Here is a 25,071-nt window from a genome sequence, read left to right on the forward strand (position 1 = left end):
ATAAAACTCTTAAAAGAAAATAGAGATATAATCTTCATAGCTTTGATTTAGCAATGGCATTATGAAGAAGCAAAAACACAGGCAACAAAAGAAAATAAACAGAGCTCAAGTAGTAAAGGGCCTGCCTTATAACCAGGAAATCCAGTAGTTTAAAAAAAAAAAAAAAGAACAAAATTAAAGAGCTTTTATGTCTCAAAAGACCTTTTTTTTTTTTTTTAAGATGCTTACATGCATATGCTAGCATGCATGAAGCCCTGGATTCAATCCCTAGCACAACCAAAAAAATTATATAAAGAATTTCTGGCTGGTATGGTAGCTCTCAGCTATTTGAGAGGCAGAGATAGTAAAAGGCCAGCCTAAGCAAAAAAAAAAAAAAAAAAAAAGGTAAGACTGTATCTTAAAAAAAAAAAAAAACCTCAGCATGGTGGTATATACCTGGTATATATCCAGTTACATATATGAAGAGGATCACAGTCCAGGACAGCTTGGGCAAAAATCATTGTCAATGTACATGAAAAATAACTAAAGCATAAAGGGCTGAGGACATGGTTCAAGTGGTTAGAGTGCCTGCCTAGTAAGGGCAAGGCCTTGAGTTCAAACCTCTGTACTACTCTCCCCCCCAATCCCTACCCTACCCCCTACCCCCACCCCCCGCCACCACTAAAGAAATTCTAAATCTCAACCAAAAAAGGACAAACAACTCAATTTAAAAGTGGGCAAAAGCCAGGCGCTGGTGGCTCAGCCTGTAATCTTAGCTACTCAGGAGACTGAGATCTGAGGATCATGGTTCAAAGCCAATCCGGGCAAGAAAGTCCATGAGACTCTTATCTCCAATAAACCAGAAGTGGCGCTGTGGCTCAAGGGGTAGAGAGCTCACCTTGAGCTGAAGAGCGCAGGGACAGCGCCCAAGCCCAGAGTTCAAGCCCCAAGACCCACCAAAAAAAAAAAAAAAAAAAAAAAAAAGTGGGCAAAGGACTTCAATAGACTTTTCCAAAACAGATCTACAAATGGCAAATATAGACACAAAAAGTCTGAATATCATAAATCATTAGGAAGATGTATGTTAAAAAAAAAAAACACTATTCAGCCACTACAATGGTTATAATTGTTAGCGAAATGAGCTCCCTTTCCCATAGCTTAGTACACTCCTTTCCCTCTCTATGGCTTAGCATGCTCCCTTCCTAGGCCAATTAGTAAAGGCAGTAAATAATCAGCCACCAACACCCTTTACCTTGGGATAGCACTTCTCTGGGACAGCTACCACCATATAAGACAACAGGAGCCCCCTTAGAGTGACCTTCAGGTCTGGGAGGTTGCAGGACCCCTTATCTACTATTTGGACAGCAGCCATAAATCCTAGTCCACCATCATGATGAAGCCCCTGGCCCACTCATCCACACCAGGGTCTCTGCCTCCTAGCCCCTTCTAGCCCCTCCTAAACCTCCTAGGTTATATAGGTCACCTCAGACAATAGCTGGTGCTTCTTCTCACTTCTCCCTGTGAGAAGGGGTCCTGCCAGGCCCTTTCCAGGCAATAAACCTTCTTTTGTCCTCTGTACCTGGATGTCTACATGGTTCTCTGGCAAAGTGTAATAATCTATCAATAATAATTAAAGTAAAATTACAGGTATTGGTGTGGCTATGTGTAAATGGAATAATTATGTATTATTTCTAAGAATGTAAAATAGGACAGCTACTCTGGAATATGGTTTGATGACCTTCAGAAAACTACATATGTAATTGACAAATATCCCAGAAACTCTGCTCCTAGGCATTTTCTCAAAAGAACTGAAAATAGGACTTGAAACAGCTACTTTTAAGTATTCAATTTTGCAATTTACAAAAGGTAAAAATAACTGAATTGTTCAACAAATAGATTTTAAAATTTAGTATGTCTAGACCAAAAAGTAAATGAATATAGTATATATATACAGGAGAACATTAGTCATATAGAAATGAATGTGGGATGGGCGCCAGTAGCTCACGTCCCAGCAATTCAGGAGGCTAAGATCTGAGGGTCACAGTTCAAATACAGCCTGGGCAGGAAAGTCCATGAGATTCTTATCTCCACTTCACGACCAGAAAACTGGAAATGGCATTGTGGCTCAAGTGGTAAAGCACTTGCCTTCAGCTAAAGAGCTCAGGGGCAGCATCCCGGCCCAAAGTTTAAGCCCCATGACCAACAACAACAACAACAAAAAAAGAATGTGGACAAAGGGTGAACAAATGCAGCAGTGGTACTCACTAGACACTACATTGAAAATGAACTTGTGGGTAGGGATGGAAGGGAAAAACTGGGAAAGAAGAGGGGACATTGTCCAAAAAGAAATGTACTAATCATTTATTTGCCTGACTTATGTAACTGTAACTCCTCTGTACATCACCTGTATAATAACAATAAATAAAACAAAAATGAATGTAGACTAGAAGCATGGTTCAAGTGGCAGAATGCCTGACAACCAACAAAGATCTGGAGTTCAAATCCCAGTACTATTATTAAAAAATAAAATTATGATATGAATTGAAACATTAAAAAAAAAACCCTTAAGGGCTGTGAAGGTGGCTCAGTGGTAGATTGCTTGCCTTGCATGCATGAGGCCCTGGGTTTGATTCCTCAGCACCACATAAGCAGAAAAAGCGGGAAGTGGTGCTGTGGCTCAAGTGGTAGAGCACTAGCCTTGAGCTGAAGAGCTAAGGGACAGTGGCCAGGCCCAGAGTTCAGGCCCCATGAACAACAACAAACAAAAACAAAAGCAAAAAACCTTAAAATATTGTTATGTGAAATAACCCAAACACCAAAAAACAAAAAGCAAAAAATAAAAAAAACAGATTTTGGTTGCTGTGCATAGTAGCTCATACCTGTAAATTCCAACCACTCAGGAAGTAGAGGCAGCCCTGTCTAAGAAAAACACAAACAAAGGGACTGAGGGACTGGATCTAGTGGTAGAGGCTTGTCTACCAAAACCACAAAAAAAGGAGGAGGATGTAGAGGAGGAGGACAATGACCACGACAAATATTGTATGAAACCACTTAAATGAAATATCTAAGCAAATTCATTGAAATAGTAAAAAGTTTCCATGGTTTAGGAAACGGGAAGTGAGGAGTTATTGTTAATAGAGTTTTCTATTTGGTATAGTTTTTAAAAATTGAGGGACAGGTGGGGTTGGGAGAGATGAAGGAGAATGATGAAAGGGGTAACATTGATCAAGATACATTATACTCACAAACTAACATGTTGAATTGAAACCCCTTTCAATTCAGAAGTCAACTACTTAGAGAACTGAAATCAACAAAATTTAATCCAAATTGTCAAATAAAACAAGTCATGAGAAGTGATCATCATATGCAGGAGAGAGAGTTCAAGGCCAGTCTGGGATACAAAGCAAGAGTCTGTCTCAAAACAATTAAATAAGCATAACAAAAAAACTTTAGAAAAATTCAAAACTAGCCCAAACCCTTATTCGACATTTTCCTATATAGTCCTCAGCCCTAATCCATCTCCTTGGGCAGTTCATTCAGTAGTGGTTTAAGTGAATTACAGGAGCCATCTGAGAAGTGTGGCGTTTCTCCTCTTGTCACACTCCTACCTACTTCCTCAACAATTGGTCCCATAACATTATTACATTGGAGCCTAAGCCCTGTATGGACTTAGTCTCAGAAGTTACTACCCCTCTGCCCAACCCACACCATCAGCATCAGAGAAACGTTCCCTAAAGACATCTGCACCATGAAAGAAAACAGTCCTGCTGGACTGGCACTGTGCTTTAAAAAAAAAAAAAAAAAAAAAAAAAAAAGCATAGCCAAATGGAAAGCCTTGGGTGCTAAAAATAGCTGCTAACTCATCCAGCAGCAAAAGCCTTTGCTTCCTGCCAGTACCTCTCCCCCCCCCCCCTTTTTTTCTTTTTTTCTTTTTTTTGGCAGTCCTAGGGCTTGAACTTGTAAGCATTATGTCCACCTTTGGTCCTGAGCTCCTCCCTGCCCTGGAGTTCCTACAGTACAGCTGGCCCCTCCCTCTCTCCACCCAGACCCACCTGAACTCCCATCTACCTCACTTCCTACCCCAGACCCTGCTGCTACCTAGATAGTGGGGGCTGACACGCACTCTCTCTCTGGGGCAAGTATGGCTCCTCTAATAAACCTTGTAATAATCTTACTCCTGTGCCTCCTGCCTGCCTCATGGTCCCATGGGAGGGACATGATGGATCCTTTCAGAACTCAGGGTCTGGGCTCTGTCCCTGAGCCTCTCTGTGTTGAAGGCTAGTGCTCTATTTCTGGCTTTTTCTGTTTATATGGTACTGAGGAATCGAACCCAGGGATTCATGCATGCTAGGCAAGCACTCTACCACTAAGCCACATTCCCAGCCCACCTCACCGTTTTTCTGGGACAAATGGAAATGCTAAGTGCCACCTAAGCTTCCCCCAGTGGCCTGGCTCCCTGGGAGCACTAACCACACTAAAAGAAAGGGAGGAAGGTCACATCACCACACAAGTTTCTGGAAGGTGCCTGGTCTTGCCTGGGAGTTAGGGAGAGGTGCCCAGTTGTGTGTGTATGGAACAAGAAACAGTGGCTACAACATCAGGAAGGAGAAAGCTTAAGGCAGCCCAGTAAGATAGGCCTTAAGATGAGACAGGCCTAGAGCCTCCCCAACGTCCTATGCCTGCCTTACTCCTGTCTTGGCTATGGAAAAGTGGGTATAAATTTAAGGGGTTCACAGCATTGTTAGAACATATAATGAAAAACATTAACCCAAAAGCCACAGATTTTGCTCCTTTACGTGATGGTGCTTACATACGCCCCTTCCCCCCACCACACACATACAAGTTCCCCTCTGATAACCAGGCATAAACACTGAGACTGAGACTAGGGGAAAGATAAATGAGAAGAAATCAAGAGCAAAAAAGAAAAATAAGCAGGAAGATAAGGCCCAGCAGGACTGAGGAAGATGATTTCAGGGACTGCTGATGCACAAACATCAACTTCATCATCTCCTGAAATGGGAAAGGGAGTAGAGGGTAGAGAAACAATAGTTCCCACAGGGCTCCCAGCAATCTCTACCTTCTGCACATACACTAACGTCCCAGCAGAAGTATTCTCTGACAATACCAAGTATGAGAGATTGATCACAACTACATACTTCATCTCCTCAGTAATTCCACATGGACTACACACCTGACCTATTTATTGCTTCTATATGCTTTTCCACAAAGGTGGGAGGAGGGCCACATGGAGCAGTGGTTGAGAAGACTGAGGAGAACTAGACAAAGTGAGGTCATAAGAAAGGTATGATATAGTTTCTCAAGTTTACAGGGCACTTGGAGAGCAAGTGCAAACTGCTTCACGCAGGGACAACTAACACTGTCCTATCCTTTAAGGCCTGGCCTGCAGCCATGTTACCTGTTCTTAGTCTTTACTCAGGAAGTGACAGATGAAGAATACACAGGCAAAGTTTAAAGTTTGCCCTGGGCTTTATACTGAAGCTGAAGGGGAAGGAGAAGGAGGAGGAAGGAAGTAGTAAACTGCTACATTCTGCTGGAATGGACCACCGTCAAAAGCAGTGATCCAGGGGCTGGGAAGGTGGCTCAGTGGTAGAGCGCATGCCTTGCATGCCCGAGGTCCTGGGTTCGATTCCTCAGCACCACATAAGCAAAAAGAAAAAAGCCAGAAGTGGCGCTGTGGCTCAAATGGTAGAGTGCTAGCCTTGAGCTGAAGAGCTGAGGGACAGCGCCCAGGCCCAGAGTTCAGGCCCCATGACCAGACCCAAAAAAAAAAAAAAAAAAAAAAAAGCAGTGATCCAGGCAGAAGGAACCACAAAGGAAAACTTCAGTCCCTAACAGAGTCAAAAGTAGTGCCATCCCACTGAGGCACAGTTTAGCACATTTGGACTGAAAAGGGCATCCTCCCGAAACCACTTGCAGAAATAAACCTCCCAACATCTTTCATTCTTATGAAGAGCAGATCAATAGCTTTACATTTATTACCCTGGTCCAACTTAACATCACTCAGTTCAGGAAAGGGGAACTTATTTCAGTGTTTTGTTGGGTTTTTTGGGTCAGTCATGGGGCCTGAATCCTGGGCCTGGGTACTGTCCCTCAGCTCTTCAGCTTAAGGCTAGCGTTCTACCACGTGAGCCAAAGCATCACTTTTGTGTTTTCTGCTTATCTGGTGCTGAGGAATCGAACCTAGGGCCTCATGCATGCAAGGCAAGCACTCTACCACTGAGCTACCTTCCCAGCCCTTTTTCAGTGTTCTACCAATAACTCTTTCCTTAAGTATCCTTGGGCTTTGGGACAAAAAAAAAAAATGTAATATGATACTTGAAATGCATATTTTTCTATCAAAACTGGTCATTTGTAGGGTGTGCCTGTTCTTATATAGAACCTGGGTACTCTCAGCAATCCATATTACCAGCTTACTGCAGCCCATAGCAGAAGCTAGAGAAACAATTCCTAGAAGGCCAGCTAGCCCTAGCATTCCTATTACCTCTTATCCTCCACTCATTCAGACAAGACATGGGGAGGAGACTTAGCCCTGTTTAAACAAGACAGCCTCCAGTAAATTTATGTCTTCTCTGAAAAAAAAAAAACAAAATAATGGAATAGGATGGCAAGAAGCCAACATAGGGAGGTAAAGGGGGGCTATTGCCAGCTTCTGATATAGCCAGCCCCATGGAGACTGGCTGCTCTAAGTCTCAGGAACAAAGAATAGATAGAACAGGAAAAGATTTTAAGTGTCCTATACAATGGCTTGCCTTAAAGCCTTGGGAGCTCCATGTTACAAAAAATGAAGAACCAAATATTTGCATTTCCTAATCTTCTGGAAAAGGTGAAAGGACATGAATTCTTACTTTCAGTTTTTTTTTTTTTTTTTTTTTTTTTTTGTCGGCCGTGGGGCTTGAACTCTGGGCCTGGGCGCTGTCCCTCAGCTCTTCAGCTCAAGGCAAGCGCTCTACCACTTGAGCTACAGCGCCACTTCCGGTTTTCTGGTGGTTTATTGGAGATGGGAATCTCACGGTCTCTCCTGCTCGGGCTGGCTTTGAACCGCGATCCTCAGATCTCAGCCTCCTGAGTAGCTAGGATTACAGGCGTGAGCCACCAGCGCCCGGCTTACTTTCAGTTTTATAAGCAAGAAACTGAAGAGGTAAAAATGTTGGATAGAAAGCCCAGTAACAGTGGCTCACATCCACAATTCTAGCTACTTGGGAGACTGAAATTAGGAGAATTGTGGTTTTAGGCCCACCTGCACAGAAAAATCCACAGAATTCCATCTCCATAGATGGAAGCTAGATGCAGTCGTGTGGATGGACCTGTGACCCCAGATATGAAAGGAAAACTAAGTAGGTGGATCACTGCTCAAGTGCATGGCCAGGTGGGAAGCAAGACCCTATCTCAAAAATAACAAAATATAGGGCTGGAGGCATGATGTAAGTATTGGAGTGATATGGAACAAAGGCAAGTGTGTGGATTTAGAATCAAACATACCTATGGTCAGTTCTCGGTTCTACCAATTCCTAGCTACAGAGATCCTGGACATAACATCACGAGGCCCCAATTTCAAGTATATCAGAGCTCACTTTCATCAGTGCTTGTCCATCACCTCCCCAACATTTAAGTCTTAATAAAGTGGTTTAACCTCCAAAAATAATTTAAAAATGACCAAACGAACATTACTAGAGTTCCTATTTCAAACAATGGTAAGAAAGATTAAATAATACATGGGCCTGTCATTGATGATTCACACCTATGATTCTAGATACTCAGGAGGCTGAGATCTGAGGACAGTGGTTCAAAGCCTGCCAGGAAAGACAAATCCAAAAGACTCTTATTGTCAACTATCAAAAAGTTGGAAGTAGAGGCATGACTCAAATGGTAGAGCACTACACAATTACCAGCAAAAAAGGGGGGCAGGGCAAGAATGTGCTTATGATACTACTTATTACCTAATTAGCCTCTATCACTAAAACAAAGATGCTGACTGTAAGTCATGGAGTCACAGCCAACAAGGACAGGACAGACATCCTGAAATTATGACCCCAGAGTTCCCCTTCTTGTGAGTCTCCATACTTTCCAACTTCCCCATACCTCAAATTAAGAGTACAGACTGTTGTAGAGTAGCTATTCCCAGAAAGTAAATAAAATAGATATTTTAAAAAGGGCCCGCCATACCTGGAAATGGAGTTACTTTAAGACAGTCTTTGAGCTAAAATGTCAATATCCTGGCATCTGAAGAGCTAGGCTCCAACATGGCATCCAAAGAGCCAGACCCTAACTATGTAGAACTGTCAACTGTAGGAACAGCTGGCAGACAATCCCCTGCTTTATAAACTGGAGGTTAGAGGATAAGCTCTTCCACAGACACACATCTATTACTATTTATGGGCTGCACAAACTGATGCACACACACAGCCACTCACAAACAGAAGCTCACTGCTTAATTTAAGCAAACAAATATGAAGCTAAAAAAATGCAAAGAGGACACTGAGAACTCAGTCCTGACAAGGAAGAACAATGTGCAAAGTTTTAAGAAAAGAAATGGAATTTTAAAGAATAATTTGAAGAACAAGAGAAATAAGTTTGGAGCATTCAGGCAAATAAGTTTTTTTTGCATAAGAGATCAACAGAAAGTCAAGAAAAAAACAAAACAGAAAAATCCTTTGGAAAGCAAAAGAACTGTGGCTACTAACCTAACCCTTACTGGCTGGACTGGATTCAGGACTGGCCATTTGTACAATGGAAACAAGTATTTGCCCCAAGAATTGAGGTCACGCCTAAGACCAAGTAACACAGCCTGCTCTCAAATCCAAAATGCTCAAGAAATAAATTGATGACTGGAGGCTGTTGGAGGATAGAAGGTTCACAATGAACTCAAGCCTCTGCCTGGCCAGAGAACTATGAAGCCAAAAGGTATTTTTGCAACCTGCATTCAAGAAGCCTTTCCAATAGCGGTACAGGGCAGGTACTGGGTCCTGTTAGAGTATAGGAAGTTCTGCAAGAGTTCTACAGGCCTAACTGGAACTAGAGACCTAGAAGAGGAAAACAAGTGGAATAACAGTGGAATGGCAGTGAAAGTACATTCCTAATACTTTCACAACACTTTGCATTGTAAGAGGTGGGAAAACAAGCCTCAAACCATCTCCATCCAATGGGATAGATGATCAAGAAGGTAATTTAAAAAAATTACAATCTCAGAGATAAAGGACAGTGGTGGCTATATACAAAAGTCAAGAGAGAAGTAAAAGGATTTCTGAAAGTTTGTAGAGCAATGTCAGGGAACCACACTAGCTCTCTAACCAAACAGAGCCTTGCACTCACTTCACCTCAAGAGAGTGACACCAAGCAAACTATAAACAGAGATACACACCAACAAAGAAGAATTTATACTGCCTACACACTAGGACATAAATCTGGGAGGAAGGGGCACAGAAGGTGCTCCCCTCCCCTCTTCCAGCGCAACTGCATGCAATCCGTCTAGCACAGACAGCAACACACTTGCAACTCTGGAAATGAAGGTCCAGAACTGGAAAAAAGCAGGTACAGGAATGCAAGACCTTCATCCAACACACAGACATTTCATTATGATGCTGGATGGCTCAGAACCAACACGAGGATGGGTTCCCACCTGGGAACCCATCCCCTGGGAAACCAGTACCAGTGGTGACCTAGAGCTCTTGGCTTGGACCCCCTAACCCCAGAAGGGATACCATATTGAAAGAGCACAAAGAAGCCGGAACCTTTTTCCCACTCCTTCTGCAGCTACCCACGAAAGATCAACAAACAGCCCTGCCTGTGCCAGAGAACTACAAGGTCCTGCAGTCTTAAAAACTCCAGCTGTCCCATTGGGTACCCATTGAACTGCACAAGTCTCACCACAGGACCTGGCAGCTGGGCTCAACCCTGGACAGAAATGCATTAGACTGCCTATGCCTTTCTGCATGGGACCCAATCCTACCAGAAACCCATTAGACTGCCTGAGCCTCTCCATGAGACCCTGCAACCAGGCCCAACCCCCTAGTGGAGACCCATCAGACTGCCCCTGCCACTCCACAAGAGACTCCGCAGCCAGACATAACTCCCAATAGGGACTCATTAAACTGCCACTAGGTACAACGTCCAGCAGGGTTCCAGCTAACCACATCCCACCATGACTGAACCTAATACCTAAACTGAACAGCCTCTACTAACCCTTAACATAAATGCAGAAATTACAACAAAAGATCACAAAATTCAAAAACAAGCAAAACAATATGCCACCCTTAAAAAACAACTTGGGAGGAATTTAGTGAGAGTGAAGATGGAGAAAGAACAAAATTAAAGCAATGTAAGGCTGTTGAATGAAATAAAAGGGTGCATCCACAATTAATTCAAAGAATACACAAAGGAAATGAAGAAAATGCAGAACATCCAATGTGACTTTGATAAGACAGAAACTTTACACACCTCAAAGAAGGAAATGAAAGACCAAATTAACAAAGAGATGGACAATATAAAAACTTCAATAAAGAACATGACAATCGACATAAACAAAGAGCTTGGAAACAAAACCATGAAAATCACAGTTGAAAGCACAGGCAATAGAACAAAGTAGAAAACAAAGTATCAGATAAGGATAAAGCAGAGGAATTAGAACTAAAAAATCAAAGACTAGGGAAAAAACACCCTAAGCACACAAAAGGAACATTCAAGAATTGGCAGACCGAGCCAAAAAATCAAATCTACACAAAGTTAGGATAGACAAGGGAGAAGAATTCAAATCCAAAGATACTGAAAACCTGTTTAACAAAATAATAACAGAAAACTTCCCAATCTCAAGAAAGAGAATCTCACCCACCTAAGAGAGGCACACACAATTCCTAGCAGACAGGAGCAGAGAAGAAATAAAACTAGACACATTATAGTGAAAACATTGGACTTTAAAAAAAAGACTTTCTTCACCAAGATAGAGAAAACAATCCAAAAAAGAAAGGAAGCAAGCAAAGAAAGCAGAGGAGCAGCAACAAGATTAGCACAGATATTACACAGGCCAAGAAAGGAAAGAATAATGAAGAAAAATGTAATGTCAAGAGATCACTCAGAATGAAGAAGTGATCCATTTGGATTTGGCAAATAATGTAACCAGCAGGCTCTTAAAAGGAGAGTTCACATGTAAAGAAATAGAGGCAAGAGGCAGGAAACTTTGAAAGTTGAACAGAATCAATGAAGTTTAGAGATTTAGAATTATTTAGAATTATATTAATTCTTGTAACATTCTACTAGATTCTTAATAGTAACAAAAGAGAAAAAACACTCCAGTGGTACTATACAGTGGTTTTCCAATGTCCTGCAAAAAGGTTCCTATGATGATGTACAGCTACTCTTCAACACATACATCCTCAGGGCACAGATTGGTGAATGCCTTGATACAACTTAGTCCAAGACCTTCAGGAGGACAGTAGCTAAGATTCAGTGCATGATGGGGCACTTCTGTAATTCCAGCACAAAGGAGGCAGAGGCAGAAACATAATGAATTTGAGGCCAGCTAGTATGTGTATATATATATATATATAGTGAGAGTCTGTCTCAAACAAAACAAAATAATGCTGCCAGGTTACTAGTGTCCTCTGTGGCTCGATCTCTTTTTTTTTTTGGGGGGGGGGGGGTCCAGTCGTGTGGCCTGAACTCTGGGCCTGGGCGCTGTCCCTCAGCTCTTCAGCTCAAGGCTAGTGCTCTACCACTTGAGCCACATCACCACTTCCGGCTTTTTTCTTTTTGCTTATATGGTGCTGAAGAATCGAACCCAGGACCTCATGCACACAAGGCAAGTGCTCTACCACTGAGCCACCTTCCCAGCCCCATGTGGCTTGATCTCTTAACCTCCCATCCTTTAAGCTCCCTAATTATCCATTCAGCAAAGCCTCTCTGCTCCTTCTCACAGGTCCAAGAACCAAACACTCCTATCACATATACCCAATTGTCAGACAAACTCAAGTTGAGGGGAGAAGAACTTTATAGTGAAAAACAATTATGATCCTGATACCCAACTCCTCATATGATTGTTTTATATAACAAAGAAAAGGGAGCCCAGAAAAATAAACAGGCTTGATTAAGCATGCCAGTTGATGATCAGGTAAATGAGATAACTATTCTAGACATGGTCCAGTAAGTACACTTACATTCTACTAAGCCCTAATAGGCTAAAATGTAGGATCTGAGCAGGAATGGGGACCCTATACCTTATACTTAATCTTTGACTCTGACTATAGTCCTGAGAGTGATCAGCCTGTGGCTGAAAATGACCAATATTAAAAGAAACTGCATTACATTCTATCTCCACTCCAGTGCAATTGAAAGAATGCAGGCTCTAAATTTCAACCCCCACCTCAGACTAGCTGCATGACTTTGAGCACCATACTTAACTTTGCCAATTCTCAATTCCTTCATCCATAAAAGAACTTAACATTAATTATTTAGTATTTCAGTATGATGCTATATAATCAGATTGAAATGATATAGAACATATAGCACAGTGCCTGATACAAAGTGGGGGGGTTCAAGAATCTTACGAGTCTTACTATTAATTATTATAGAAAACGCTGGCAAAAGATGGGATAAACAAAAGCAGTGTCACATCCACATAGAGGATTGTCTCCTGATATGCCAATAAAGGCTCTTCCTAGAACCCAAGTGTCCTGAACAGCAAGTCTTTCCACACACCTACACTGTATTTTAGGTTGCTCCACACTCATTTGCATTGAAACATTCAAGTGATGTTAACCGACTCTGTGTCAGTACCAGTTGACCAGATGCAAACACTTAGAACCCATCTTTCTTAATCCTCCAAATTCCTGCTGATGTACTTCTTCATGTAAGATGGAGTCAGAGAAGGTAGGAAAGCCATGGCAAATACAACAGATTTGCAGTCCAGTTCAAATCAGTGGTCAAGGGGACTTCCATAGCTGAGGCACAGTACAATTACTGAAAAGAATACACGCCCCTCAGTTATATGCCCTATTCTGGGCAACTTGAGACACAAATTACAACTTTGCAGTGATAAGAGAGGCAACAAACTAGGGTGCTCTTTAACTGAAGAATCCCTAAAAAAACAGCATTTGCTTACAGTAACACTTTGTGGCAATGAAGATGGGTCACAAAGCATAAAACTTATTACTACCATGTTGGCAATGACTGTCTTCCAGGTAAGTCAGCAACTGAAATGCTATATTTTATTTTTAACATGCTTGAGAGTCCTATTTATAGGACCAGAGCCTTAAAAACTTGAAAGGGAGATGAATTTTATAATGTACACATTTACATACGTGGGCAGAAACACAAAAATTAGATGCCTTTCAATAGAGCGTGGAGAACCATAACTCATGGGTTTCGCAGTCCCACCCAACACCCAAAGAAAATCCAGGCGCCTTCTCCAAGAGATGGTGGGAGGCTGGGTAGGTAGCCAAGAAACAAAGAAACCTAAACTCAGCACTTGGCAGGACAATTAAGGAGTAGAAAATTTTAAATGCATTGTTTCTGACTCTAAATATGTCTACATTTATTACCAATTTGGGATCCGAAAACTCATTTAGTTCTGCTGTGACCATGTGCTAAATATATTAAGCAGAGTATTGCCTAGGAAACAGCAATCCTCCCTGCTGCTGCAGTCCCATTTCAAAGCCACATCTGCCATGCTCTTAGGGTTCCCTATTCCAGGCCCTGCTGAGAGCTCAGTCATAAGCAGAACCACCACTATGCTACCAATGCCTCCTTTTTATGTCAGAAGGCACCAACACGGCTGGGTGTGGTACATACCTATAATCTCAGCACTTAGAGGCCAAGAAAAGCCTGGGCAGCATAGGAAATTCTAGTAGCAAGTCCTGTTTTAAAAGGCAGAACAAGGAAACGGAGTTAACTTTTCATCCTGCCCAGACTGATTTAGAGAGTCCAAAAAGTTGTATTTCACCAACCTCTAACAACTAGAATCCATATGACTGGGAATTCTGTAAGGGTGAAGTACAATTGTACTACTCAGGAGGCTGAGATCTGAGGATCACCGTTTGAAGCCATGATACCCTTATCTCCAATTAATCACAGAAAAAGCTGGAAGTGGCACTGTGGCTCAAATGGCAAAATGCTAGTCTTGAGCAAAATGGAGCTCCAGGACAGTGCCCAAGCACAGAGTTCGAGCCCAAAGACCTGAAAAAAAGTTATTAAGCAGAAGTAATACATAGTAGTACAAGCCTATGAATTACGTCTTTAAAAACAAATGTATATGAGGGCTGGGAATGAGCTTAGTGGTGAATGCTTGCCTAGCATGCATGAAGCCCTGGGTTCAATCCTTAGTACCACAGAAACAAAATGAGCCAAAGTGTCACTGTAGCTCAAGTAATAGAGTTCTACCCTTGAGCTAAAGAAGCTCAGAGACAGTGCCCAGTCCCCAAGCTCAAGCCCTAAGACTGGCAAATAAAAAATAAAAAAGTGTGTGATCCAAAGCACTGGTGGCTCACACCTATAATCCTAGCTATCCAGGAGGCTGAGATCTGAGGATCACGGTTCCAAGCTAGCCCAGGCAGAAAAGTCCATGAGACTCTTATCTCCAATAAACTACTTAGATAAAGCCAGAAGTGGCACTATGGCTCAAGTGGTAGAGTACTAGCCTTGTGCACAAAGAGGCTCAGGGACCAAGATCCCCAGGTCTCAGCCTCCTGAGTAGTAGGATTACATGTGTAAACCACCAGTTCCAGGTTCCATGAGACTCTTTTCTCCAATTAAACACCAAAAATAAAAATAAATAAATAAATAAATAAGGAAATGGAGATATGGCTCCCATAGTAGAGCACTAACTTTGAACAAAAAAGTTCAGAACAAAAAAGTTCTAATACCCCAGGACCAGCATCAAAAAAGAAAGAAAGAAAGAAAGAAAAGAAAGAAAGAAAGAAAAGAAAGAAAGAAAGAAAGAAAGAAAGAAAGAAAGAAAGAAAGAAAGAAAGAAAGAAAGAGAAAAAAGAAAAAGAAAAAGAAAAATCATTAGCTTTTCTACAAACCAATAATAAATGTGCTGAGAAAAAAAAATCAGGTCAGGCAACAGGGGCTCACACCTGTAATCCTAGCTACTCAGGAGGCTGAGATCTGAGGACGGAGGTTCAAAGCCAGCCCGGGCAGAAAGTCCATGAGACTCTTATCTCCAATAAGCCACTCGAAAACCGGAAGTGGTGCTGTAGCTCAAGTGGTAGAGTGCTAGCCTTGAGCTGAAGAGCTGAGGGACAGCGCCCAAGCCCAGAGTTCAAGCCCCAAGACTGACTAAAAAAAAAAAAAAATCAGGAAAAAAAACAATTCACACAGCATCAAATATTTTTAAGTACATAGGTATTAGCCAAGGAAGTAAAATATTGTAAACATGTATAGAAATGTATCAATGATATCCTCCCTAATGAATAACCAATATAATTTTAATTTTTAAAAAGGAGAAAAATTTAAGGAGAAAAAAATTAAATAAACCAGAAATTAAAGAGAGCTATCTTCAACCAGCTCATGCCTGCTCAGGAGACTGAGATCTGAGGATCACTGTTCAAAAACAGCCCAGGCAGGAAAGCCCTAGAGACTCTTATCTCTAATTAACCATCAAAAAGCCAGAAGCAGAACTGTAGCTTAAATGGTAGAGCACCAGCCTTGAGCATAAAAGCTCAGGGACCGTTCAAGCTCTAGGAATGGCATGCACACACAAACACATACACAGTATCTCAGGGGTTTTCTGATGTTGTTTTGCCAGTCCTGGGGTTTGAACTCAGGGTCTGGGCATCATCCCTGAGTTTCTTTTGCTCAAGGCTAGCACTCTGCCACTTGAGCCACAGCACCACTCTGGGCTTTCTGTTGTTCATGTGGTACTAAGGAATTGAACCAGGGCTTCATGCATGCTAGGCAAGCACTCTACCACTAAGCCACGTTCTCAGCCTGTGTATCTTCAGTTTAATAACAAACATATGTGAAAAATACACAGCAAATATGTTCCATGGGAAAAGTCTGAAAGGTTTTTCCCTCTAAGATCAAGAACAGGATAAAGAGGCTGCTTTTACCATTTCTATCAACAATACTGAACGTGCTAGCCAGGTCATGATCAGGCAAGAAAAAAAATGTAAGAACTGTTTGCAGCATGACATGAACTTACTTATGTGTAAAAAACCCTAAAGAATCTATTATTTAAGAAAACTCTAGAAGGGCGGTGCAGCAACACGGCAGCACCAGGAACTGGTGAGCCACTGGATGAAAAAAATGAAATGGCCCCATTTGCTCAGCGCATTGACCCAACTCGGGAGAAACTGAGATCAGCACAAATGCATTTCATGTGGCAGGTGCAACTTATCCAGTGGCAGAAGACGATGTCACAGAGGCAGACCCGAAACATCGTGACTGGGCTTGGCATCAGGGCCCTGGTATTGGCTATTTATGGTTACACCTTCTATCCCAGGAGCATTTCCTAGATGGACTGGAAGATGAAGCCAAAGCTGCCGGAGCTCTTGCAGGGGCATCAGGACCCTGAGCTGGGTGATTATTACATTATCTTCAACCTACTGGAGCCCCTCACATGGTGGATGGTGCCCTATGACCCTGTAGAAATTGGTTGTTTACTCACATCATTATTGGTCCAGTTACTAACTTTGGAGCATGATCAAGCCCAAGAAGCTAGAGACTATGCAATGTTGGTCACTATCAACAAAACATTTCACATTTCACATGCATTGTACTGTCAGAGTCCTCTCCTGTGTTTCTTGTTTGAGATGTATGCAGCCTTGGCTTTTTTGTAACGTTCTGCCTTTGTGATTTACTCCTTTCTTCCCAGGGCCCAACTGTAATGAGAGTGGGTGTGACAATTTTGGGGCAGTGATTGGAGTGTAAAGTGGGAAAGACAGGGTCAAGTTAAGAATAATAAACTTGAGTCATATCTCCTGGGAAAAAAAAGAAAGAAAACTCTGCTAAAGCAAATAAAATCAGCAAAGTTACAGGATACAAAAACCAACACTCAAAAATTACCCGTATTTCTAAACAACAGCAAGGAACTATTGAAAAGAAATTAAGAATGTGATTCCATTTAAAATGGCATCAAATGTCAGGTGCTGGTGGCTCACACCTGTAATCGTAGCTACTCAGAAGACTGAGATCTAAGGATCACAGTTCAAAGCCAGCCCAGAGAAGAAAGTCCATGATACTCTCACCTTCAATTGACCATCCCAAAACTGGAAGCATGGCTGTGGCTCAAAAGCATGGCTGAGCCACAAGCCCTAGTTGTCAATCCCTCTTCCTCTATCCCTAATTTTTCCTCATTACCAACAAACACTCTTACCTGGTAACTACATTGCCCAATAATTGGTGTTTTCTTTTGTGCTAGTGTTTATTTTTATTTTGTCTTTGTTTTTTGTGTTTTATCTATTTAACCTCTTCATTTCTCCTCCCCTCTACCTCAACACAATGTCAATTAGATCTTTTCTATTTATCTCACTGCACTTTCTCCTATCAAGCTTAGCTTCCATTCTTTCTTTCTTTTATAACCAAATACCAGTCACTGCTATTATTCTCCCTATATCTTTCCTATTATCACCCTGGTTAACTAGGTTCTTCCTAAGTTATGAAAATACATCTTTGATTCTATATTCATCTAAAGATTCTGTAGCAATAGTGATGACTAGTGGCTTTCTTTAGGGATTGCCACAAACACAAGGTTGTAGTTTATCATCTGTAATAGCTTTTGTTACAAGATTCCTTACCCAGAATGGAAAGTGATCCATACATAGTGTCTGAGCATCAAAAATAATTTTTTTGACAAATGAGCTACATTTCACCAATCTAGTAACAGGAAAATGTCATAACCCAGTCATTATCCAGTCCTAAATAGCAAATATCCCCAACTACAAATCTCCACCAAGCCAGGCGCCAGTGGCTCACACCTGTAATCCTAGCTACTCAGAAGGCTGAGATCTGAGGATCATAGTTCAAAGCCAGCCCGGGCAGGAGAGACCGTGAGACTCCTATCTCCAATAAAGGACTAGAAAACCGGAAGTGGCGCTGTAGCTCAAGTAGTAGAGCGCTCACCTTGAACTGAAGAGCTGAGGGACAGCGCCCACAACGGACCAAAAAAAAAATCTCCACCATAACTTGGCCCCAGAAGCATAAATACCAGTGGGGGGGGGGGGGGGGGAGGAGAAGAAATCACTAAATTCATGAACAAGCAAGAGATGTCTCCCTCAAAAGCCAACAATTCAGTGTCTCACACCTGTAACTCCTTGCTATTCAGGAGGCTGAGATCAAGAAGAACTCAATATGAAGCCAGCTCAAACAGAAACGTCCATGACACTATAGATCAAAAATAACCAGAAAATTAAATTAAATTAAATTTAAATTTAAAAAAAAAAACAGAAAAGAGCAAGTTGAAGGTATAACTCATGTAGTAGAACAGCAGATGAAATATAAAACCTTGATCTGAAACCCCAATACTGCAAAAAAAAAAAAAGCAATTATTCCACAATGGAGGTCTTAAATAAGAATGAAAAATAAATTTGTAATTTTTATTTTTTATTTATGTAGTACCAAGGATTGAAACCAGGGCCCCATGCATGCTAGGCAAGCACTCTACCACTAAGCCACTTTCCTAGCCCCATAAAGAAGAAATTTTTAAATAATGAATTCATAAAAATAGTAAGATTAGGGCTGGGAAGGTGGCTCAGTGGTAGAGCGCTTGCCTCGCATGCATGAGGCCCTGGGTTCGATTCCTTAGCACCACATAAGCAAAAAAGAAAAAAGCCGGAAGTGGCGCTGTGGCTCAAGTGGTAGAGCGCTAGCCTTGCGCTGAAAAGCTGAGGAACAACGCCCAGGCCCAGAGTTCAGACCCCATGACCGGACCCTCCAAAAAAAAAAAAAAAAGTAAGATTAATGAAAATGAGGTGATGTGTAAACAGCTGAACAAATTCAAAGAACATACAAACAACTACAGAATTCAAACAAACAATAAAATGAAGACAATGAAAAGAATTTAGCTGGGCACCAGTGGCTCATATACATATTCCTAGCTACTTAGAAGATTAAGATCTGAGGCTCTCAGTTCCAAGCAGGAAAGTCTGTATGATGCATCTCCAATCAACCAACAAAAAGCCAAAAGTGAAGCTGTGATTCAAGTGGTAGAGCACTTGAGCAAAAGCTTAGGCACAATACTCAGACCCTGAGTTCAAGCCCCAGGACCATCACAACATAAAGATAAAATAAAAACAAAAGAAGAATCCAATAAAAATCTAGAACCTGAAAAATATCAAAGTATAATCTTGGAGAGAAAAAGATCCAGCCCCCAATCCCCCCAAAAAATCAATTGAAAGCCTAGCTAACAAAACAAGCAAAATGTAAGGGAATAAGAATTGAAAATAAAGCAGAGCAATTAGGTCAAACATTCAAAGACTTTTTTTTTTTTGGTCGGTTGTGGGGCCTGAATATGAGCCTGGGCGCTGTCCCTCAGCTCTTCAGTTCAAGGCTAGCGCTCTACCACTTGAACCACAGAGCCACTTTCAGCTTTTTCTGCTTATATGGTGCTGAGGAATCGAAGCCAGGGCCTCATGCATGCAAGGCAAGCACTCTACCATTGAGCCACCTTCCCAGCCCTCAAAGACATTTTTTAAAAACTAAAAAGCCGGTGCTTGTGGCTCACTCCTGTAATCCTAGTTACTCAGGAGGTTGAGATCTGAGGATCAAGGTTCAAAGCTAGCCGGGGCAGGAAAGTCCATGAGATTCTAATCTTCAATAACCACTCAGAAAACTGGAAGTGGCACTGTGGCTCAAATGGTAGAGTGCTACCCTTGAACTGAAGAGCTGAGGGACAACCCCCAAGCCCAGAGCTCAAGCCTCACAACCAACAAAATAAACAAACTTACTTTTAAAAATGAATGAAATTTACAAGGCCTCTCAGGTTCCATCAAAAGATCAGATCTATGAAATCAAAAGTCGCTTAAAAAGCTATTCAGTAAAATAATAGCAGAAAACTTTACCAAACGTGTGAAAGAAAAGTTCATCAAAGTGGAAAAGGCTTACAGAATAGCATACTCAGAAGATCAGAGAAGAAACATTCCTAGAGTTATTTAGGTTAGAACACTAAACATTTTTTTAAAACACAAAAGCCCATTAAATATAGACTATTTAAAATAGCAAAGATAAAAGGACAAGTTACAAACAATTTCAAACCCATTAGAGTAACTGTAGATTTATGCACAAAAACTCTAAATGCAAGTAGGAAATGGGAGGACATAATTCAAGTCCAAAAAAATAAAATTTGATTCATATAGTCAGTGAAGCTATCCTTAATTATGAAAGGAGAAATAAAAAACCTATCATAAACAAAAGCTAAATGACTTCAGAATTACTAAGTCAACATAAATCAGATAAAGAAATTCTGCTCACCAAAGAAAATAAAAATAGGAAAATACAGGGAAGAATAAACCCTACTAGAATAGATTAACAAAGGAAAAATAGAAACAAGCAAGCTTCATAAAAACAACAAAATGGCAAAATGGCAGTAAACAGAACATTGCTTTCAATATTAACATTGAACATTAATCAGCTCAATTCTATGGTCAAAAAAAACACAAATCTGCAACTTAGATAAAAAAGACTAAACTGGTAATGGTGGCTCATACCTGTAATCCAGGCTATCAGGAGACTGAGATCTGCGGATTACAGTTGAAAGCCAGCCCAGGCTTAAAAGTCAGTGAGATTCTTATTTTCCATTAACCACCAAAAAGCCAGATATGGAGCTAAAGCACAAGTGATAGAGTGTTATCCTTGCACAAAAGAGATCGGGGCAGTGCCAGATCCTGAGGTCAAGCCCCAGGAACAGCACCAAAAAAATAAAATAGGACAAGGAGAGACTCAATCATTTGTTGCCTATAAGAAATACATTTCACTGAAAAAGAAAACTATGGGCTTTAGGGTAAAAAGGATTTCTAAGCAAATAACTTTGAAAACAGGAAAACTTACAACTGCTAAAACAGACTTCAAGCTAAAATAAGTAAGAAGAGACAAAGAAGAATACTTCATATTAAAAAAGGGACAGGGGCTGGGAAGGTGGCTCAGTGGTAGAGTGCTTGCCTTGTATTCGAGGCCCTGGGTTCGATTCCTCAGCACCACATAAACAGAAAAAGCTGGAAGTGGTTCTGTGGCTCAAGTGGTAGAGCGCTAGCCTTGAGCTGAAGAGCACCCAGGCCCAGAGTTCAGGCCCCATGACCGACAAAATAAATAAATAAATAAATATTAAAAAGGGGCAATCCATGAAAAGGTAATTATAGCTGCTATGTACATACTGAAGAGTAGTACACCCAGATTAGTTAAACACTTTAGACTTGCAAGCACTAATAGACCCCAGTACAATAATAATGGAACCTTCAATATCCTATGCATGACAACAGGCCATTCAAACAAATAAAACAAAACAAAACAAAAACAGTTCTCAAATGAAGAGTCTAATTATGCACATCAAACTTCTAGGGAAAAAAACAGCAAAAGCCAAACTCCCAATCCACAGACGGAAAGAAATAATAAAGATTAGTTAGGGTAGAAAATAAAATGGGAGACTTCTACGAAGTTTCAGTGCAACAAAAAGTTGGGTTTTCAATGCAACAGCAATACTCACAAGACAATATGTTGGAAATGAACTTTGCAACTTGCAGGAGGGAGTTGGGTGGGAAGGAAAGTGGGAGAAAAAACAAGGAAGGGGAGGAACAATGTTCAATAAGATACCTTATGTATGCAACTGTAACCCCTCTGTACATCACCTTGACAATAAAATTAATTTTAAGTTCGGTTTTTTGAAAAAAAAAAAAAAGTAATATTGACAAATCCTTAACTAATCTGACCAAAAGAAGAAGGGAAGAGACTTCAATAAAATTAGAGATGAAAACAAGAATATTGCCAGCTTCCATGGGCTCACACCTATAATCTTAGCTATTCAATTATAAGCATACAAGCCAAGCAAGAACATAAGGACCAGGGGCTGGGAAGGTGGCTCAGCAATAGAGCGCTTGCCTTACATGCCTGAGGCCCTGGTTTCGATTCCTCAGCACCACATAAGCAAAAAGAAAAAAGCCAGAAGTGGCGCTGTGGCTCAAGTGGTAAAGAGCTAGCCTTGAGCTGAAGAGCTGAGGGACAGCGCCCAGGCCCAGAGTTCAGGCCCCACAACTGGACCCAAAAAAAAAAAAAAAAAAAAAAAAGAACATAAGGACCAGAGTTCCAGTCATGGTATCAGCACAAAAAGATAGAATATATCACAACAAATACCAAATGAAATCCAAAGGACTGTGAAAACCTATACTCCAATAAACTGGAAAACCCACAAGAAATGGATACATCTCTAGATATAGTTGACCTACCAAAATTGAACCAAAAGGATATAATCCATTTAAACACACATATGACAAGCAATGAGAAGCAGTAATGGTCTCCCAACAAAGTAAAGCCCCCAAACTGGATGAATTCACTGCCCAATTCTATCAGATCTTTAAGGGAAAATTAACACCAATATTCCTCAAACTCTTCCCTGAAGTAGAAAAGGAAGAAACAACAAAACCAGCCATGTTATACCAAAACCAGATAAAGACCCAACCAAAACAAGAGAATTTTAAGTTCCCTAGTGAACATTTATGTAAAACAAAATCTCAATAAAATTCTTACAAACCAAATTCAACAATACATTAAAAAGATCATACACCATGATCAACTTGACTTCTTCCCAGGGGTGCAAAGATGGTTCAACATACCTAAATTAATTAATAAACACAATATATAAGCAGGATCATAAAACTAAGGTTTTTATAGTCAATCTCAATTGACATGGACAAAGTAGATTCAATATCCTTCTATAATAACAGTTCTGAAGAAAGTAAAAATTGAAGGAGTGTACCAGAACTTAATAAATGCTTTTTAAAAATTTTTAATGGTTTTTTTTTTCTGGGGGGGTCCGGTCATGGGGCCTGAACTCTGGGCCTGGGCGTTGTCCCTCAGCTCTTCAGCTCAAGGTTAGTGCTCCACCACTTGAGCCACAGCGCCACTTCTGGCTTTTTTCTTTTTGCTTATGTGGTGCTGAGGAATCAAACCCAGGACTTCATGTATGCAAGGTAAGCGCTCTATCACTGAGCCACCTTCCCAGCCCTAATAAATGCTTTAGATGACCAACATATAGCCAACATCATAATAAGTGGGAAAAATATAAAATCATTTCCCCTGAAGTCACAAATGAAACAAAGTTACTCATTCTCCTCTTATTCAATGTGGTTCTAGAATTCCTAGCCAGAATAATAATATCAGGAGAAAGAAATGAAAGGGATTCAATTAGGAAAGGTAGAGGTCAAATTACCCCTAGTTGCAGACAATGTGATCCTATACTTAATAGACCCAAGAGATTACCCCACCCCCCAAAAAAATTTCTAGCCTGGATAAACACCTTCAGAAATAAAATCAATGCTCACAAAACAGTAGCTTTTCTACATACTAATAATGAACAGGCTGAGGAAGAAACTAGGAAAATAATTCCATTCAGAACAGCCTCAAAAGCAACAAAATATCTAGTTATTAATCAAGGAAGTGAAAGACTTTTAATAAGGAAAACTAGAAAACCTTGAAGAAAAAAACTAAAGACTTCAGAAGACAGAAGGATTCCCAAGTTTGCGGACTAACCAAAATAACTAAAAGAAAAACAGCCATTCTGACAAAAGCAATCTACAGACTCATTGTAAAGTCCTGATCAAAGTCACATTGTCATTCTTCACAAATAGAAATATCAATCCAAAAATTCATATGGAGGCAAAAAACACCTTGCACAGCAAAAGCAATAGTGTACTTCAAATCATATTACAGAGCCACAGTAAAAAAAAAAATTTTTAAGCATGATACTGAAAAACAAAAGACTGATGAAACAGAAGAGAAGACTCAGTAGTAAAATCATACATCTACAGCCATCTAATATTTGACAAAGAAGCAAAAAATCATATACTAAAGAACAGATAGTCTTTCAACAAATGATGCTAGAAAAATGGGTTATCTCCTTGGAAAAGACTAAAACTTGACCCTCTATCTCTTATCATTACTCAAAGTGAAACCTAAAACCTTATATCTACTACAGGAAAACCCAGAGACCACCTTAGAAGTCATAGGCATACTTTAAGAACAAGAATTAACAAGTGGAACTGCAACACAGTAAAAGTTTCTACATAGCAAAATATATAATTACCAGATCAGGTCAGTCCCCTATGGCTCTTGCCTATAATTCTAGCTATACGGAAGCCCAAGATCTAAGGATGAAGGTTCAAAACAACTAAAGAAGATAAATCCAAGACTTTTTTTTTTTTTTTTTTTTTTTTTTTTTTTTTGCCAGTTTTGGCTTGGACTCAGGGACTGGGCGCTGACTCTAAGCCTCTTTGTGCTCAAGGCTAGCATAACTCTATCACTTGAGCCACAGCATCACTCCCAGCTTGTCCTGAGTAGTTTATTGAAGATAAAAGTCTCTCAGGACTTTCCTGCCCATGCTGGCTTCAAACTGAGATCCTCACATCTCAGTCTCCTGAGTATCTAGGATTACAGGCGTGAGCCACCAGTGCCTGGCCGGACTCTTTTTTTTTTTTTTTTAATTGTGTAGCCAGAGACTCTTATCTCCAATTAAGGAGCAAAAAGCCAGAAGTAGAGGAGTGGCTCAAGTGGTCAAGAACCAGCTGTGAGCAGAAAAGCTAAGAGAGAGCTAACTAAGCATTTTTAAAACAAACAAAAAAACATGTGTGCCAGATGTAACATAATCCAAACTTATCAGGAGGCTGAGATGTGAGGATGGCAGTTCAAAGCCAGCCTATGCAGAGAAGTCCCTGTGAGACTCTTATCTCCAATTAACTACTCAAAAACCATGCTAGAGTTGACCAGGCCCTGAGTTCAAGCCCCACTGCTGACATACATACATACATACATACATACATACATACATACATACATACATACATACATACATAACCATATGATCCTGAAATTCTACTCTTAGTAGATACCACACCTGGCCTTAAATAGAATATTATTTGCTATAAAAATCAAGACATGGTG

General features: G+C 40.7%; 1 protein-coding gene and 1 pseudogene across 2 annotated transcripts in view; one reads left to right on the plus strand and one right to left on the minus strand.

Annotated features, from left to right (window-relative positions):
- The window catches only part of Sil1 (SIL1 nucleotide exchange factor), a 264,404-nt gene that overhangs the window by 189,355 nt on the left and 49,978 nt on the right, over positions 1-25,071 (minus strand). The window lies entirely within an intron of this gene.
- Positions 13,146-16,504, plus strand: LOC138837275 (cytochrome c oxidase assembly factor 3 homolog, mitochondrial pseudogene; annotated as a pseudogene).

Source organism: Dipodomys merriami, unplaced genomic scaffold (genome assembly GCF_024711535.1).
Source record: "Dipodomys merriami isolate MVZ:Mamm:240054 unplaced genomic scaffold, mDipMer1.0.p SCAF_27, whole genome shotgun sequence".
In the NCBI taxonomy this organism is placed as follows: domain Eukaryota; kingdom Metazoa; phylum Chordata; class Mammalia; order Rodentia; family Heteromyidae; genus Dipodomys; species Dipodomys merriami.